At 51.1% G+C, this 17,737-nt stretch overlaps 1 long non-coding RNA gene across 5 annotated transcripts in view; it reads right to left on the bottom strand.

Moving 5' to 3' along the window:
- Positions 1-17,737, bottom strand: part of LOC144734895 (uncharacterized) — a 142,028-nt gene that overhangs the window by 23,648 nt on the left and 100,643 nt on the right. For all 5 annotated transcript variants that reach the window (XR_013588561.1, XR_013588560.1, XR_013588563.1 and 2 more), the window contains one exon: positions 2,983-3,145. This is a non-coding gene — a long non-coding RNA (uncharacterized LOC144734895). The remainder of the gene's footprint in view (positions 1-2,982; positions 3,146-17,737) is intronic.

Below are 17,737 nucleotides of genomic sequence, written 5' to 3' on the forward strand. Positions count from 1 at the left end.
GGTGCCTGATGAACACGATTAGTGTTAGTGAGGCTCACATGCCCCCTACTCTTAGGTTTTTTCGGTAAAGTCACGTAGGTAAAAATAAATAAAAATAAATATAAAATAATAGAAATAATAGAAATAATAATAGAAATAAAATTATAAATCAGTGATTTATAATTAATAATAATAGCATTTTTTTATAAATCAATGATTTATAATTTAATTTCTATTATTTCTATTATATTATTTTTATTATTTATTTTTACCTACGTGACTTTACCGAAAAAACCTAAGAGTATGAATCCTTGCAAGTCACGAAAGCTTCAAATCTAGAATCACATGCCCGTGTGGCTGCGTTGTGACTTTCAATTGGTACGAGGGGAAAGGGGTGTTCAGTTGATTGTAAACGCAGAGATCAAGGAATGTAACGACGGACTGAGGTCGTTCGTCTCCCCGAGTCCAGTCTTCTGTACTTAGGATGATTTACAAATTCGTTTTTGAATTCGACTTAATAATTTACGTTCCTACGTCGGCAGCAGCAGGAGCAACAACAGCAACAACGCGCTCACGCTCGCCCCGTTTTACATAAAAATAAATATTCCAACGAGACTGGACTTCGCGATTGAACGTAGTGGTGGTAGATTAACGCGCATTGCACTACCCCCCACAACTCCGCTCGCCGAATGCTTTTCGAACGACCGTACGCGAGTTTGCGAGAATTTCCCAAACCGCCAATTTGGATTCCCGTGCGCGGTAAATCGTCGACGCGACCGCGGCCGGCACACCGACGGTGCCGATCGACGCTCGCGACGGCGGCGGCGAGGTCACGAAGGATTCACCCCCCTACTGGACACCTGTGGGAAAAAAGAGCTTGATAGTTCATCGGATTCCTCCGGTATGAATATATATTCCGACTCTGACGCTTGATCGTCGTCGCAATCGTCTTACTTTCAACGAAATAAAATCACGCTTTTGGAGGTTGCCGCTCTTTTGCGCGAAAAATCCGGTGGGGGAGGGGGGGGGGTTTGTGTGTCCATTTCTGCGTTAAAAAGAGCGGTACGTGGAGGAAAATATTAATTAATGAAACATTTTTTTTTTTTACATTTTTGTTTAATTCCAATGATATTCGTTTTGCGAGATTGGGCAACGTTACGCGCTGCGAATTGTTGCCGTTGCGTAAATAAAAACGGCGGGGGAGGTGTTTATACGTGAACGGTGACTAAAAGTTCCGTCTGATAAATGTTTTTAATAATGTGCGACGTGTGTGTGCGTGTGTGCGTGTGCGTGCCTGTGTGCAGGTGTACGTGCTTACGTGTGTGCATGCGTGCGTGTGTGCATGCGTGCGTGTGTGTGCATGCGTGCGTGCGTGCGTGTGTGCATGCGTGCGTGTGTGCATGCGTGTATGCCTGTGTGTGTGCATGCGTGCGTGTGTGCATGCGTGCGTGTGTGTGCAGGGGCGAGCGGCAGTGTAGCGGTCAGCACGCTGCACTACAAACTCGGCAAAGACCCGAGTTCGATTCCCGCTCACGCCCACCAACACCGGGCCTCCCCTAGCTCGACTCAGCCTCAAATGAGTTACCTGGTGCGTTGCGTAAACATCGCCACTGGGGAGACAAAGGCGGCCGGGCGTGGTGCTAACCACCCACCACCTCTGCCGTGCCGCCCATCACAGGTGCTGCTCGCTAACAGCACTCGCCCCAACAGTCTGTTAAAGGCTATACGGGGGATCTTTGTCTTTGTGTGTGTGTGGAATTGCCCCAGAATAACCGTACGGAGTCAGTACGACCGCCGTTCTGCCGAAAATTGGACGGGGCAGAATTTACGCCCCACGATCTCCTTGTGCGAACGCTTCCCATCGCCATCTGCCTGCTAGCACCGTAGCTAAAAAGCACGCAAACCACGTGAATGAAAAGCAACGGCAAACCACCCCCCCTCGCCCCCCCCCCCCAACAATGATCCCGCACAAAACCCGACGGTTGCGAGAAACGTTGAAAGCAAGCGAAGCACAAAAACGAAAAGCTGGTGAAAAAATATTCCAAGGGAACGTTCACGAAAAATTTACATAATTTTTTTTTTTATCGCAGCACCCCCTCCCCGCCCCCCCGCCCCCCCGAAAACCTGGCGGTATAATCCACTCACGGGCGCAACGGGGAAAGGGGCGGGGGTGGGGGGGGTCGCACGCGCGCGCTCAGATATCGCGTCGCACGCCTTTAATTAAAAATAAATAACGCCACGACGGCTTCCGTGATACGACGATGGAGATCGAGAAGAGGTGGAGGGGGGGGGCGGACAGGACGCGGGGAAATCTACAAACTGCGGTAATTGAGCGAGCGGCGTTGGCCTGGGCAGAATTTGCGCGCCGCGCTGCCGCCTAACGATAACGAGAGAGGCACGACAGAAAATGGCCTCCGAGCGTTTAATATTCATGTTGTCGGAGCGAGCTTGGGGGGGGGGGGGGCGCGTGAGCGGTGAGCGTGCGGGAGAGTGTGCGGGACAGAGAGAGGGACAGAGATCGGTGAGCGAGTGGGACTGTGAGCGGAAGAGCGAAAGGGATAGCAAGCGGGACAGCGCACGGGACAGTGAGCAGGACAGCGAGCAGGACAGCGAGCAGGACAGCGAGAGGGACAGCGAGCGAGACAGCGAGAGGGACAGCGAGCGAGACAGCGAGCGAGACAGCGAGCGAGACAGCGAGAGGGACAGCGAGCGAGACAGCGAGCGAGACAGCGAGAGGGACAGCGAGCGGGACAGCGGGCAGGAGAGCGAGCAAGACTGCGAGCGAGACAGCGAGCGGGACAGTGAGCGGGACAGCAAGAGAAACAGCGAGCAGGACAGCGCGCAGGACAGCGAGCGGGACAGCGGGCAGGAGAGCGAGTGGGCGGTACGAGCGACGACCGAGGTGTGCGCCAGTACCTCCCCATTCGCTCCCCCCCCTCCCCAGCCTCAACGGCACCATCGCTCCGATGCCCCCCCCCCCCATCCCCCCCCCCCCCCACTCACCGCGTCGCCGTCGCCACTCCTGAACCCCACCCCTCGCTCGCTTCTTCTTTCTTCTTCATCGTCGTCGTCGTCGTGATCGTTGCCATCCTTGGCACGGCGTTCGCTCGATCGTCCCCGCGATGTTCCTCCCGCTGTCTGCGACCTCCTCCTCTGCGCGAAGCAGCTGTAAAAAAAAAATGTAAATTTTTTTTAAATTAATATCAAGAGCCGCTAAAAACAATTTTTTGCCATGCGATACACGCGCAGGAGTGACGACCGCACTACGGTACTTGACTGCTCACGGCGAGCGAATTATGCGGGGAATGTAAGCAATATAATTATCCGATCGAAGCGGGATCGCGAATCTTGGAATTCTACTAAAGCATCGGTGTGACCCAAGCGCCACCCCCACCCGCCACCGCCACTACCCTTTATTCAATCTTTGTTACAAAAATTCAACAGCCCGAACAAAACTGACCGCAGTTTAGAGGCATTCCAGGAGGTGGAAATGTTAACTTCTGCCAGTAAGCGATGCTATAGCCATGAAAAAAATCGTAAACCGTAAAAAAAAAGCACGTTTTTTTTTTTACAAATCGCAATTTCCTCCGTTTCTTTCTGAATCGGCGAACGCAACTCTCTCGGCCTTTTCGCCAAATTGTCGACGCAATACGGCTACGGCCGCTGCGCGAAAACCCCGGGAAAAATAAAATAAAATAAAAACAGCAACGACGACGCACGCCGACGACGACGGCCAACGTAGCCGCAACGCGCGCGCGCGCACACACGGGATACAAATACAAAATAATAAAATGTCAAAAATGTTATAGAGTAAAAAAAAAATTCCGCGATTTTTCTAAATAACCGCGATCATTAAAATATGCATGTGGTGTTGCGCATCAGAGCGACTTTCAAAAAAATCACAGTGACGGGTTTACGCCACGTACGTGCGCACACACGCAGACGTACATACACACACAGACATACACACACAGACATACACACACGTACAGACGTACACACACAGACGCACACACACATACAGACGCGCACAGATGTACAGTCGTACACGTACACAAAACAGAGACAAAGATCCCCCGCATAGCCATAACAGACCGTTGGGGTAAGTGCTGTTAGCGAGCACCTATGAAGGCGGACACGGCACACAAGGGTCTGACCCAGGACAGGCCCACAAATGGTGCAAATATTCACCACTGCTCATTGGCCGTCAGCCGGAATCCAACTCGGGTAGCCGGATTCGTAGCACGACGCGCTAACCAATGGGCCACCGCTCCTCATGCACGCAAACACACAGACGTGCAGACGCACACACACACACACGTACACGGCACACGCAAGGCGCCTAACTTAACAGTTTCATTTATTTAATTATTCCTGGATATCGGAACTGAGGGCAACAAGAAACACAAAGCTCAACGCCGTCTCGTTTACGCGGAGTTTTCGCGACGCCTGCATCTCCACCACGGTCCCCATGCCCCCCCCTCCTCCTCCCCTTCTCGTCGTCAACAACCCCCTGGGGGCTCGCGTGGATCACGAACCGAGGACTTGGGGGGGCCCCCCCCCCGCCCCCCCCCCCCAAAAGCCGTCTCCGCGGAGAAGCCGGTTGTCGCGCGACCTCAGTCCCCCGCGCGGAGTCAGCGTCGTTCCAAGAACGTCGAACCTCCACACCACGCGCAAAGGGGGCGCGGCGCGGTTCGGCCCAGCGTCATCTCCCGTTGGCAGCGGATCGGATTTTTTATTTGACGGCGGCGGTGGCGGCGATGGTGGGGAGGATGATGATGTGGAAAAAATAAATCTTCCCCATCCACCACCCCGCCGCCGACCGCGTATTTTGAGATTTCTACGAAAGCGGACGTCCGAGCCAAGAAAATAAATACATAGATATATATAAAACATTTGGAAATAATCCGGGCACGTTTATATTTTCTTGTTATCTCGTCCCGACGGCTGCGAATAATTTTATAAATAATTGCCACGCGAATATGCGCACGTTTGCGCGTGCTTGCGTGCGCGCGCGAGCGCGTGTGCGCGTCGCTGGCAGCTGACGGTTGCGTCCGTGCATACGAAACGAGTGTAGTTTTTCGCATGCTAATTTCTACGCAGAATTATCGCAGGCTTCCCCCCCCCCCCCCAATCCCCCAACCAGCTCACAGCACCACCACCCTCCTGCCCCCCCACCCACCACCCCACCGAACAAAACAAAACGTGGGACACGGCAGCGGCGGTGGGGGACAGAAGGGGGGGGGGGAGCGACGGAGCTCGGCGTGGGCGAGAAAACGGGGGAAAGGGAAATGAATGGATTCTTACGGGTGAAATACACCGCATGCAAATTAAGCGACGATGACAACGGCGGTGACGCCGAGGCTGCTGCTACCGCAGCCGCCGGCACCGCCGAGGCACGGCGGCCATTTGTAATTTCTGGAGGCATCCGCGGCCACGGAGACCCGATGGATCGCGCGAGCTCTCCCGCTCCGCTTTCGTCCGAGGCTTGGCGATCGGATCCGCTGGGAAGGCGATCGTGACGATCGTCGTCGTCGTCGTCATCGTTATCATCATCGTAATCGTTCTCATCGTCGTCATAATCATCATCATCGTGACCGTCGTCATTGTCGTCATCATCGTTTTCGTCATCGTCAGCTGGTTCCAATCGTTGGGGCTGGTTTGGTCCGAAGTAACGAATGCTTCTTTTCGTTCTCGGCTAATTTTCGAAAGCGAAAGCGACGCCCCCGTCTACCGAATTCAACAACGAGGGTAATTCACAGCACCGTGCCAATCCACCACGAGATGAATAATTCCACCCCCCTCCCCCCCATAATACACGGGGTGGGGGGAGGGGTGGGGAATTAATTTGACCATACTTCACCACGCTGATCACAGCAGCTTGGTGAAGTGTTGGAGGTGGGAGCCCAGGTCCTATCGCTTGGGAATTACCGAGGTCTTCCATTTCCTCGCCGAGGGGACCGTGCATCGCCGAGGGGGCCGAGCGTCGCCACGAGCGGTTTGGCACCGCGTGACTGAAGGGACCATTTATTAAATTCGCTGAACCTCCCAGGCTGTGCGCTGCGATATGCAAATGTGACAAACGAGAAGCGTTCCAGGAGGCGTCGTTTGCGGACACAGAGGAATTACTAACATCAGCAGCAAAAAAAAAGTTCATTTTTTTTTTTTTACCGTGATGTTCCAAAAAAATTGGGTAGTATCACTCGATGTAAATTAATGTGAAGAATTTTTTTTTTTTACCGTGATGTTCCAAAAAAATTGGGTAGTATCACTCGATGTAAATTAATGTGAAGAATTTTTTTTTTTACCGTGATGTTCCAAAAAGATTGGGTAGTATCACTCGATGTAAATTAATGTGAAGAATTTTTTTTTTTTACCGTGATGTTCCAAAAAAATTGGGTAGTATCACTCGATGTAAATTAATGTGAAGAATTTTTTTTTTTTTACCGTGATGTTCCAAAAAGATTGGGTAGTATCACTCGATGTAAATTAATGTGAAGATTTTTTTTTTTTTACCGTGATGTTCCAAAAAAATTGGGTAGTATCACTCGATGTAAATTAATGTGAAGAATTTTTTTTTTTTATCGCGGCGGTTGCATTTGCATTTAACGGGAGCGGACTTTCCTCGGGAAGGGACGCAGGAGGCGACGGTGGCAATTAGAGACCAATTAGCGCGCGGCAGCATTCGTCCGCGATAAATCGGCCTAAATTAAGCACGAGACGTTGCCTCCCGATTGGTCGGTGGGACGTGAGGCTTTTCATAAAAAAAAAAGTAACAATTTTTTTCAGCGCTGTCGTGTAATATTTCACCGACCGGCGATGCAAAAACGCTCGCGAAGAATTTCCTTCGCCGCTGCCGCCACCATCGTTAGCGACAAAACGAGACCTCGACGGCCGCCACCATCTCCGCGGGATTTAGAAAAATTCAGCCAACGGAGCCTTATTTAGGCCACAGGGAGAGAGAAGGCGCGTACCCGCTTAACGAACAAAATGGTGACGTATTGTTAGACGATATTTAAAAGCGGCCGGTGCCTGGTTGATACAATACTATTACGTCTCCCCACCCCCGCTTTGACGTAATTTCACAAATACGTCGTCATGTTATTATTATTACCACTACCTCGGGGCGCTGCGGTGGCGAAATGTTAACTCCCTCGCCTGGTATACAGGAGGTCGTGGGTTCGAGCCCGACCCTGATGCCTGTAAATGGTCGCGTGGAGTTTTCTCTGGGTCATCTGCTTTTTCCCTCCGCATATAGAATCGACATCACGCGTTTAGAATATTTGGCTGCTATAAATGTCCACAGGATGATAAGCCACTTCGTTGAACTTTCATTTGTGGCCAAGTCACTTCTGAAAAAGCTGGATTTTTCGCTGGGTCATCCGCTTTTTCCCTCCGCATTTAGAATCGACATCACGCGTTTAGAGTATTTGGCTGCTATAAATGTCCACACGATGGTAAGCCACTCTTGTTGAACTTTCATTTGTGGCCAGGTCACTTCTGAAAAAGAGCTATATTGCTCAATGGGCCTCAACTGGCAAAATAAAAAAAGAATTTGCAGTTTGTTTGATTTGCGTCGCCTCAACCCAAACTTGCGTCGCTGACAGCCTCGTCCGTCAGTTCTCGTTATCCATCGCCTCTCAGCCTTCGCCTCCACCAACTAACCCTGGAAATCGCTTCCTTTGACGTTGCTTCGATGTTCGTCATCGCACCGTTCAGGAACGCGTCTCCCCCCCCCGACGTAAAGTATGCACGTTGAACTTCTTTTGCACCGTACGTAGCCAACCGTGCTCATCGAAGACTTTTCTAAAAAGGCGGCCTTCCCCGAAAGTTTTCCACGAGTGGACAACTGCGCCATAAAAAAAATGTACCGACGCAAAAAGAAATTCCAATGCGCGGTTTGGTCTACGTCGAGACAAGGTTTTTGCGGATGTCACGATCGTCAAAACCCACGTTGAGATCCATTCGGCGACAAAACACAAGGCCGAAGGCCGGACAAACATTTTCCCTGCAAGTGCCGCGCGACCGTAACTCGCTATCCGGTTTACATTTTGATAAAAGGATTCGGTTTATTTTTCATCGTCGCTCCGAGCCCTCCTCGATCCACTCGGAGAGTTTCGCCGCCGATTGGCAATAAAATTCGAGGCCGTTTTAATCTTTCCCGTTTTGCGCTGGAAAGTTCCCACGACCCTTGGCTGCGGCAGTGCGCGTATTATTGCAATTTACATCTTGCGATAACACGCAAAGATCTCCACCCCCCCCCCGCGTCGACTATAACAGACTGTTGGGGCAAGTGCTGTTTGCGAGGTCCTATTAAGGCCGGCAAGGCGCACAAGAGGGTTGGTGGCCAGCGCCACGCTTGGACACCTTTGTCTCCCCCCAATGCCGATGTTCGCACACCACACCAGGTACTCGTCTAAGGCCGAGTCGACCAAGGGAAGGCCTAGGACCGGTTGACAGCCTTCATAGACTGTTGGGGCAAGTGCTGCTAGCGAGTAGCACCCACCACGTCAGACGGTGGGGGTTTGGTGGCCAGCACAACCAAACGCCCGGCCGCCTTTGTCTCACCCCCAGTGCTGCTGTTTCACGCACAAACAACAACAACCGCCATTCGCCACTAAGTGGCGGTGACGTCACCACGACGCTTGTGCCAGGCCATGTGCACCTTGAGGCCACGTGAAGTGTCGAACGCCCGCTGGCAGGAGGTCACGGGGCAGACCCAGCAGGTGCCACGGGTCGACTGACCGAGATGACCGAGACGACTGGCTGATGCACCACCTGCAACAAATGTGATTCGTAACTTCGATCATTACCCGTGTAGAATCGCTGTAGTTGGATGTTACCGTGCCATGCGACTGGGGGGCTAACGCTACACGGCGTTATCTTGGGGTGGTCTGGGACCGTGTTGTTGCCGTTTTTATGCTACCTTGCCCAAGCTTGATAAATCGAACTTTTATAACAAATGGATGCATTCTTCGTCGTACTCAGATTGTAAATGTTGTGGCTTGGCTCACCAACACACAACCGGCGTGCTGTACTAGTGACCAATTGTCACGTTCTGTTTACGTGACAACCCTTATTAGTTGGCTGTGTCGGGTGGTGGCGGGTTTTAACGACGCATTTATATATTTACACGATCTAACCCAAAAAAAAACCTCTTATGTATTATTCGTTGGCTTGCATTTAGGTGACTTGCTTACCATTTCGCATCTATTTTTTGCACTCCTTTCGCGTTTGTCGTGTCGTTCGCCGTCGTAACCTGCCTACCCCCGTGCCCCCATACTGGACATCAGTGAGAGAAAGAGCTTCATAGCTCATCGGATTCCTCAATCCTCCTGCGGTCGAAACAACGATGCCGACGATTCTGAAAGCTGAGAAAGGGGCCCAAGGAGAGCGAGGGGTGAAGCGAGACGCACGTGTGCACCTCCGCCGGCACCGCACGCGACACGGACACGCGGACGGGAGAACGAGCGCACGCACGCACGCAGCACCTCCGGTGAGCACGGTTTAGCGACGTTGGGGAAACGTAAACAAAAGAAAGTGTGGCCTCATCGCCCCGGGGGTCGAGTCACGGCCACGGGACCGGCCGTTTACAGGAAACGAGAGACCGGGGGAAGGAATGGCAGCCCAAGGAGGGAGACCTCGCCCCGAGAGGGCGGCCATCGGGGGAGATGGAGCGGTGAGCTCAAGGTCCACGTGTAGGGGCCTACGGTGGCGGTGGGGCTTATGGTGGCAGTGGTGGTTGGTGGGGGTTATGAAGGTTGTGGTGGTGGTGGGGGTTGTGGTGGTAGGGATGTTGGTGGTTAAGGTGGTGGTGGTTGTTATGAAGGTTGTGGTCGGGTGGAGGCGGTGGGGGTGGTGGTTATGAAGGATGTGGTTCGTGTATTGGTGGTTGTTATGAAGGTTGTGGTTCGTGTGTTGGTGGTTGTTATGAAGGTTGTGGTGGGGGTGCTAGTGGTGCTGCTTGGGGTTTGGGTGGTAGTGGCGGTGGTGGGGGTGGCGGTGGCTATGAAGGTTTGGGTGGTAGTGGCGGTGGTGGGGGTGGTGGTGAGGGTTATGAAGGTTGGGGTGGTAGTGGCGGTGGTGGGGGTGGTGGTGGTGGTTGAGATGGGGTGGTAGTGGCGGTGGTGGGGGTGGTGTTGGTGGGGGTGGTGATGGCTATGAAGGTTTGGGTGGTAGTGGCGGTGGTGGTGGTGGTGATGGCTATGAAGGTTGGGGTGGTAGTGGCGGTGGTGGGGGTGGTAGTAGCGGTGGTGGGGGTGGGGTGGTGGTTGGGATGGGGTGGTAGTGGTGGTGGGGGTGGTGGTGGTGGGGGTGGTGATGGCTATGAAGGTTGGGGTGGTAGTGGCGGTGGTGGGGGTGGGGGGTGGTGGTGGTTGGGATGGGGGTGGTGTCTCGCTCTCTCCCATCCATCTTCGCGAAGGGTCCACGCTCGCTCGTTCCTTAACGAGCAGAGAGCAACACTGCTGCTGCTGCCGCCTTTATGGGCAGTGTGTGCGTGTGTGTATCTCTGTGTGTGTGTCTGTGTGTGTGTGTCAGTGTGTGTGGAGGAGTGGGGAGCGGTGGTGTAGCGGTTAGCGCGACGCTGTGCTACGAACCTGGCAACCCGAGTTCGATTCCCGCTCAAGGCCAACACCAGTGACGATTATTTGAACCGGCCCTGGGCCTCCCCTAGGTCGACTCAACCTGAAATGAGTACCTGGTGCGGTGTGTAAACATCGCCACTGGGGAGACAAAGGCGGTCGGGCGTGGCGCTGGCCACCCACCCCCTCGTGTACCGTTCCGGCCTTCATAGGTGCTTGCTAACAGCACTTGCCCCTACAGTCTGTTAAGGCTATACGGGGGATCTTTGTCTTTGTGGAGGAGTGGGGAGCGGTGGTGTAGCGGTTAGTGCTATGCTGCGCTACGAACCTGGCCACCCGAGTTCGATTCCCGCTCAAGGCCAACACCAGTGACGATTATCTGAACCGGTCATGGGACTCCCCTAGGTCGACTGAGCCTCAAATGAGTACCTAGTACGATGTGTAAACATCGCCACTAGGGAGACAAAGGCGGCCGGGCGTGGTGTTGGCCGCCCACCCCCTCGTGTGCCGTGCCGGCCTTCATAGGTGCTACTCGCTAACAGCACTTGCCCCTACAGTCTGTTACAGGCTACACGGGGGATCTTTGCCTTTATCTTTGTGTGTGTGATTTCACGTGTGTCTGTGTCTATTTGCTGTATTTATTTGTGTCTATAGCCGTACGTGTCCAACTATATTTCTTGTGTGCGTGTATATATGCATATGTCTATGTGAACCTAAGGCTATGCGATCGCCCACATAGCATTTGGGGCACGTGTCGTTAGCGAGCACCTATTAAGGCTGCCACTGCACCACTTGGGGTGGGTCGCCAGCATCAAGCCCCACCCGCCTTTGTCTCCCCACAATCGCGACGTTTAAACACCGAACGAGGTACTCATTTCATGTCGAGTCGACTTAGGGGAGGCCCAGGACCTGTGCAGTTATTTGCCACTGTTATTGCTATTTTTACGTCTCTGTATATGCGTGCCTGTATAGTATAATGTCATTCTGTATACGTACCCGTGTGTCTATATGCATACATATATATACACGCATATGAAACGGTTCGCTGCATGTGTTTTGAGAATATACATTGATTAGCCTTTTGCCCGTCCAAGGAGGGGTTTTATTGCAGCAAATCTGAAACTTACAAACGAAAAGCAGATCGCGACGTCATATGCATTGCATCAATTCGTGTGCAATTTGTAAGGGCGCGGTGACACAGACTTGTTTCATTTGCAGGTTATAATCCCTTGTTCATCACGACGTCCTTTTTACTTCGATGTCTCAACAGCGTTACGGAGATCACGTGACGTGAGGGTTGTGAGTTGACGCCGAGGAGGGGGGAGGAGGCGCCTCGCCCCCCCCATGTGGAGTGACGTCACACGGCTAATTATTATTAATGAGGGGGGCTGACCGACGTGGAGTGACGTCACGCGCGGGACACACAGACATTCTTGGCTCATTAAAGTAGTGAATATGTAGGGAGCGGTGGCGCAGTGGTTAGCGCACTGCGCGACGATCCCGGCCAACACCAGTGACAATTATCTGAACTGGTTCTGGGCCTCCCATAGGTCGACTCAGCCTCAAACATCACCACCGGGGAGACAAAGGCGGCCGGGAGCGGTGCTGGCCACTCGCCCCCTCGTGCGTCGTGCCGGCCTTCAGAGGCGCTCGCTGACAGCACTTGCCCCAGCAATCTGTTCAGGCTACACGGGGGACCTTTGTCTGCGGTTGCGTGTAAACACACATCAACATGATTACAGCAATAACTGTGAGGATCTTATTGGACAGGCTTTGAGCCTTGCACTCTCACGCTAGTGCGCCCTCCGCCGACAATCCGTACGAGGACTTATTGTACCCCTGGCAAGCCAAGCCTCCTCTACTCGTACTAAGCAGCAGAGAAATCAAGCCCCCCCCCCCCCGCGTATAGCGGCCCTTGGTGCTTAACAGCAGAGTCTATAAAGCTAATGGGGCTGTTTAGTGTAGAGAGGGAGGGAGGGAGGAGAGAGGCAGTGAGAGTGAGAGGGAGGGTTAAAGACAACATTGGCTTTGTGAACGCGTCTGTCCGTCTGTCCTCCACGTAACTTTATGTTTGGTGCTGCTGTTCAATTCACCCCACCACCACCACCCACAACTCCCCCCAGTCTACCCCCCCCTGCCCCCCCCCCCACTGCCCGCACACAGCACGACCCCACACTCTATAAACTGTGACTACCAGTCCTAAAACTCGAACAAGTGCCCGCACGGGGGAAACTCCACACGCCAGGCACGCGCGCGCCCAATAAAAGCCTGTTGATTTTCTTTTTTTTACACAAAACTACAACTTTATGGTCTTTTAAACGGTCTTAAGGGGGGGGGGGGGGGGGGTTGGGTAGGTGCGGTTGCAAGTGATGGAGGTGGCAGTCCGTTTTGGGTGCTGTTGCAAATGAGGTCACGCTTGCAAAACGAGGATATTTTTTTGATATATGTTAATTATCTATATAAGGAACGGGACAGTTTAACTTGTCCACAAATCTGGCTGTCGCCTGATAAAGCTGGTTGTAATTACCGGCGCGAAACGTCGTGCTCAGATTGTAAATGTTGTGGCTTGGCTCTCCAACACACAACCGGTGTGCTGTACTAGTATACTACACTATACACTACTATACACTACACTATACACTAGTGCTGTACTAGTATACTACACTATACACTACACTATACACTAGTGCTGTACTAGTATACTACACTATACACTACACTATACACTACTCTATACACTAGTGCTGTACTAGTATACTACACTATACACTACACTATACACTAGTGCTGTACTAGTATAACTACACTATACACTAGTGCTGTACTAGTATACTACACTATACACTATACTACACACTACTATACACTACACTACTATACACTACACTATACATTACACAACTATACACTACACTATACACTACACTATACACTAGTGCTGTACTAGTGACGAATTGCCCACGTTCTGTTCACGTGACAACCCTTACTAGTTGGCTGTGCCGGGTGGTGGCGGGTTTTAACGACACATTTATATATTTACGCGATCTAACACCAAAAAAAACCTCTATTATGGATGATATTGGTCGCGAAAGCCTACCACGTGTTAAAATAAATTATTCTGGCCTCTATTGTGGCTAAAGTGTTTTGTACCCCGTGTGGCGTCTTCCGTTCGCCCGCCGCCGCGTTGAACAAAGTTGCCACGTAGAATTCCTTTGGCGACTGCGGCGAAGTGGAATGCCTCATTATTATTACTTTGGAGGAAGTTTGTCGAGAGTTGGACTGATCTACCTGGTGACGGCTCCTTTCGGTAGGTTAGCAAACAAACAAACAGAAACACAACAAGTCGGCACACTTTCACCAAATCACGCCGTTGCGTGGCCTTAAAAGTAAAACAATAGGCAACAATCTTGATTTGAAGCTTTCGCGACTGCAAGGAATCCATACTCTTTGGTTCTTTCGGTAAAGTCACGTAGGTAGAAAATAAAATATATCACGGCGTTTCGGGCGCAACACAAGCGTCCGTCATCAGGTGAGAAAGCATCATACACAACAAATGACGACTCGGGTCTCTGCATGTACGTATGGAGAGCTTCTTTCGCACCGCACGAAGCCAACCGCGCGAATCGGAGGCGCGAGGGACGGACAAAAAAAACTCAACACAAACAGCCGTTCCGAAGAAAATTAGTTTTCAATCCAGATTTAAAAAAAATTCTTCACAGCACATAGATAAACGACGGCCTTTATGTGCAATGAAGAAGGGACGTTGTCCGAAACGTCGCCTGCGATTTATATTTTCCCATTAAGGGTCACACACAGAGTGTTGTTGACAATCGTGTTGAGAAGCGGTGGTGGTAGTGTTAACTGTGCTTGTGCACAACTGCCAAAGCAGCAGCAGCAGCAGCAACGGAAACTAAAAATTCAGTACTCGGCTGAAGCAAACGGTGCCGGGTACTTCTCCCGTACGGCTGCTGATGTGGACGCAGAGCAACAAAGCCACGATTTCACATTCAGGTGGCCAGGCCCGCAGATAACCGTGGGTCTGGGTGGAGCGGAGCACGGCAGCAGCCTTCAACGCGGCCCACCGCGCGCGGCTGTTACGCGAGAGATCACGACGGGTGCCGTCGACGCGACCACCGAACGTCGATCGCCGGATCTCCCGGCCTCCAGAGCGGCAACGACGATGACGATGACGATGCCGCCGATGCTAAACCACGCCGACGGCCAAACAACGACAGCGCACCAGCTGAGCCCTGGGGCGAAGATCAGAGGTCGCAATCGGGTACCCGATACCCGTACCCTACCCGATACCCGGCTACCCGTACCCGGTCGGGTACGGGTACCCGTTTGCGACCCTGGTGCGGCCGGGTACGGGTAGGCCGTGAGTCACTGGTGAGTCACCGTTTGTCACTCATTTCCCAACGTCTTGTCTCTTCTCACAATTCAAGTTCCTAGAATCAACCCACCCGCGCCTGCAACATGGCTTCATCCCAGAGGTCGCAATCAGGTACCCGATACCCGTACCCTACCCGATACCCGGCTACCCGATACCCGGCCGGGTACGGGTACCCGTTTGCGACCCTGGTGCGGCCGGGTACGGGTAAGGAATCAAAACCCGTTTGCGACCTCTGGCGAGGATCCTCCAACTGTGAGTAGTGTCGCGATCAAAAAGTGCTCAACTAACAACTCAACGCGTCTCCCGGGAGAGACACCGACTGCTCTCCGCTCTCGCGTCTCGCCGCGACTGCCGCCGTGGTCACCGCTGCCCGAGACTCCACTCGTTGGCGCCTCGACACGTGCGGAGTGCTCCTCGCTTCGGCCAGACACTGGCCGTGTCGTGTCAACTATCGTCACGGAGCTCAGCTACCAGCACTAAGTTCAACCACCACCACCACCACCGAGTTCCACCACCACCACCACCACCACCACCACCACCAAGTTCAACCACCACCAGAGTTCAACCACCACCACCACCACCAAGTTCAACCACCACTACCAGAGTTCAACCACCACCAGAGTTCAACCACCACCACAACCACCGAGTTCCACCACCACCACCACCACCGAGTTCCACCACCACCACCAAGTTCAACCACCATCACCAGAGTTAAACCACCACCACCAAGTTCAACCACCACCAGAGTTCAACCACCACCACCACCACCAAGTTCAACCACCACCACCAGAGTTCAACCACCACCAGAGTTCAACCACCACCACAACCACCGAGTTCCACCACCACCGAGTTCCACCACCACCACCAAGTTCAACCACCACCACCAGAGTTAAACCACCACCACCAAGTTCAACCACCACCACTGAGTTCAACCACCACCACCAGAGTTAAACCACCACCACCAAGTTCAACCACCATCACCACCACCGAGTTCAACCACCACATGGCAGATCACAACACAATCCCACACACTCAGCGTTAAGTGTTTATAATTGAGCGTATTAAACCACGTACATCCCGATGGCATACTTACATCATAGTCACCAAATCTCAATGTTAATGTAATTATTATTATCATCAATTACACTATGTGTATTGCAATTATCACTTATGACAAAATGCCCAGCGCACATTATCACCTCCAGCTGTTAAACGAAAAAAAAATGATTCGACAACCAAATAATTCTAATTGGCGCGCGCTCATTATGAATTTGACGCGAGCCAAAAAAACGTTGATGTGTTCGTAAATCGAGGTTAAAATTTATCTCGGAACAAGTGAGCGCCTGGGGATACAAAGGCGGACGGGGAAAGCTTTCATAATCATATTCTTAGTTTTTTCGGTAAAGTCACGTAGGTAAAAAATGAAAATTAAATGAATACAAATAAAATAAAATTAATATTATTAATAATTTTTAAAATAAAAATAAAATAAGAATATTATTAATAAACTAATAATTTTTTTACTTTAATTTTATTTTTACCTACGTGACTTTACCGAAAAACCTAAGTGTATGAATCCTTGCAGTCACGAAAGCTTCAAATCTAGAATTTCATAATCATCCCTATCAGAGCCTTAAATATAACATTAAACTGATCCTAGATTTGAAGCTTTCGTGACTGCAAGGAATCATCTTCTTAGGTTTTTTTCGGTAAAGTCACGTAGAAAGTAAAATAAAATAAAAAATAAAAACAAAAATCACTACGTGACTTTACCGAAAAAAACCTAAGAAGATTAAACTGATCGTAAGTAAAGCACTCCATACCACGAAGACTAAGGTTACCCATGTTATATAAGCCTTATATACATAACAAATAATGATACATGTTTTCTCCACTGCTGGATGAGTACCCCCCCAAGTGAGGTTGTGTTTATTTTATTTTTATTTTACTTTCATTAATTTTGATTTTTTTTACCTACGTGACTTTACCGAAAAAACCTAAGAATATGAATACATGCAGTCACGAAAGCTTCAAATCTAGAATGAGGCCGTGTGAAATGAGCGCAAGTCCTTGCGAAGTGTTCGGTCAAGGCGGTCGTTCACCCAGCCATACTCTTAGGTTTTTTCGGGAAAAAATTAAGCAAATAAAAAATTATATAAATAGTAATAGAAATAAAATAATTATTTAAAATAAACTAAATAAAAATAATTGAAATAACGTAATTTTTCTTCCAATTATTTATTATTTCTTTAATTTTTACCTACGTGACTTTACCGAAAAAACCTAAGAGTATGAATCCTTGCAGTCACGAAGGCTTCAAATCTAGAATCACCCAGCCATACTTCACCACGTCCTTGTCCAGCAAGCACGTGGTGTTTGGGTTGAAGGCGGCGATAGTCAAACAACGGAGGACGCCGTGACAACGAACGTGTGCTGCTCGATCCGAATAATGCGGCGGTAGGAGCCGATAGCACCTCGTATGAACGGCGGTGTTTGCCTATTCCAGCACCACCCAAGTTGAAATCGTGCTTAGCCGTGTTGCTTAATACACAACAACAACAACAAAGATCCACTGTGCAGCCTTCTGGGCTATTGGGGGTCGGTGCCGTGAGTGAGCACCGAATGTCAGCCGGCACCGCCCGTCTTTGTCTCCCCCATTACACACCGCACCAGATGATACTCGTTTAAGGTTGAGTTGACCTAGTGGAGGGGCCCAGGACCGGTTCAGGTAACCGTGGCACAAGTTTCGCCACCGCTCCCCACACATACACACCGACACACA

The sequence above is a fragment of the Lampetra planeri genome, chromosome 53 (genome assembly GCF_965212315.1).
Source record: "Lampetra planeri chromosome 53, kcLamPlan1.2.h2, whole genome shotgun sequence".
NCBI classification, from domain to species: Eukaryota; Metazoa; Chordata; class Hyperoartia; order Petromyzontiformes; family Petromyzontidae; genus Lampetra; species Lampetra planeri.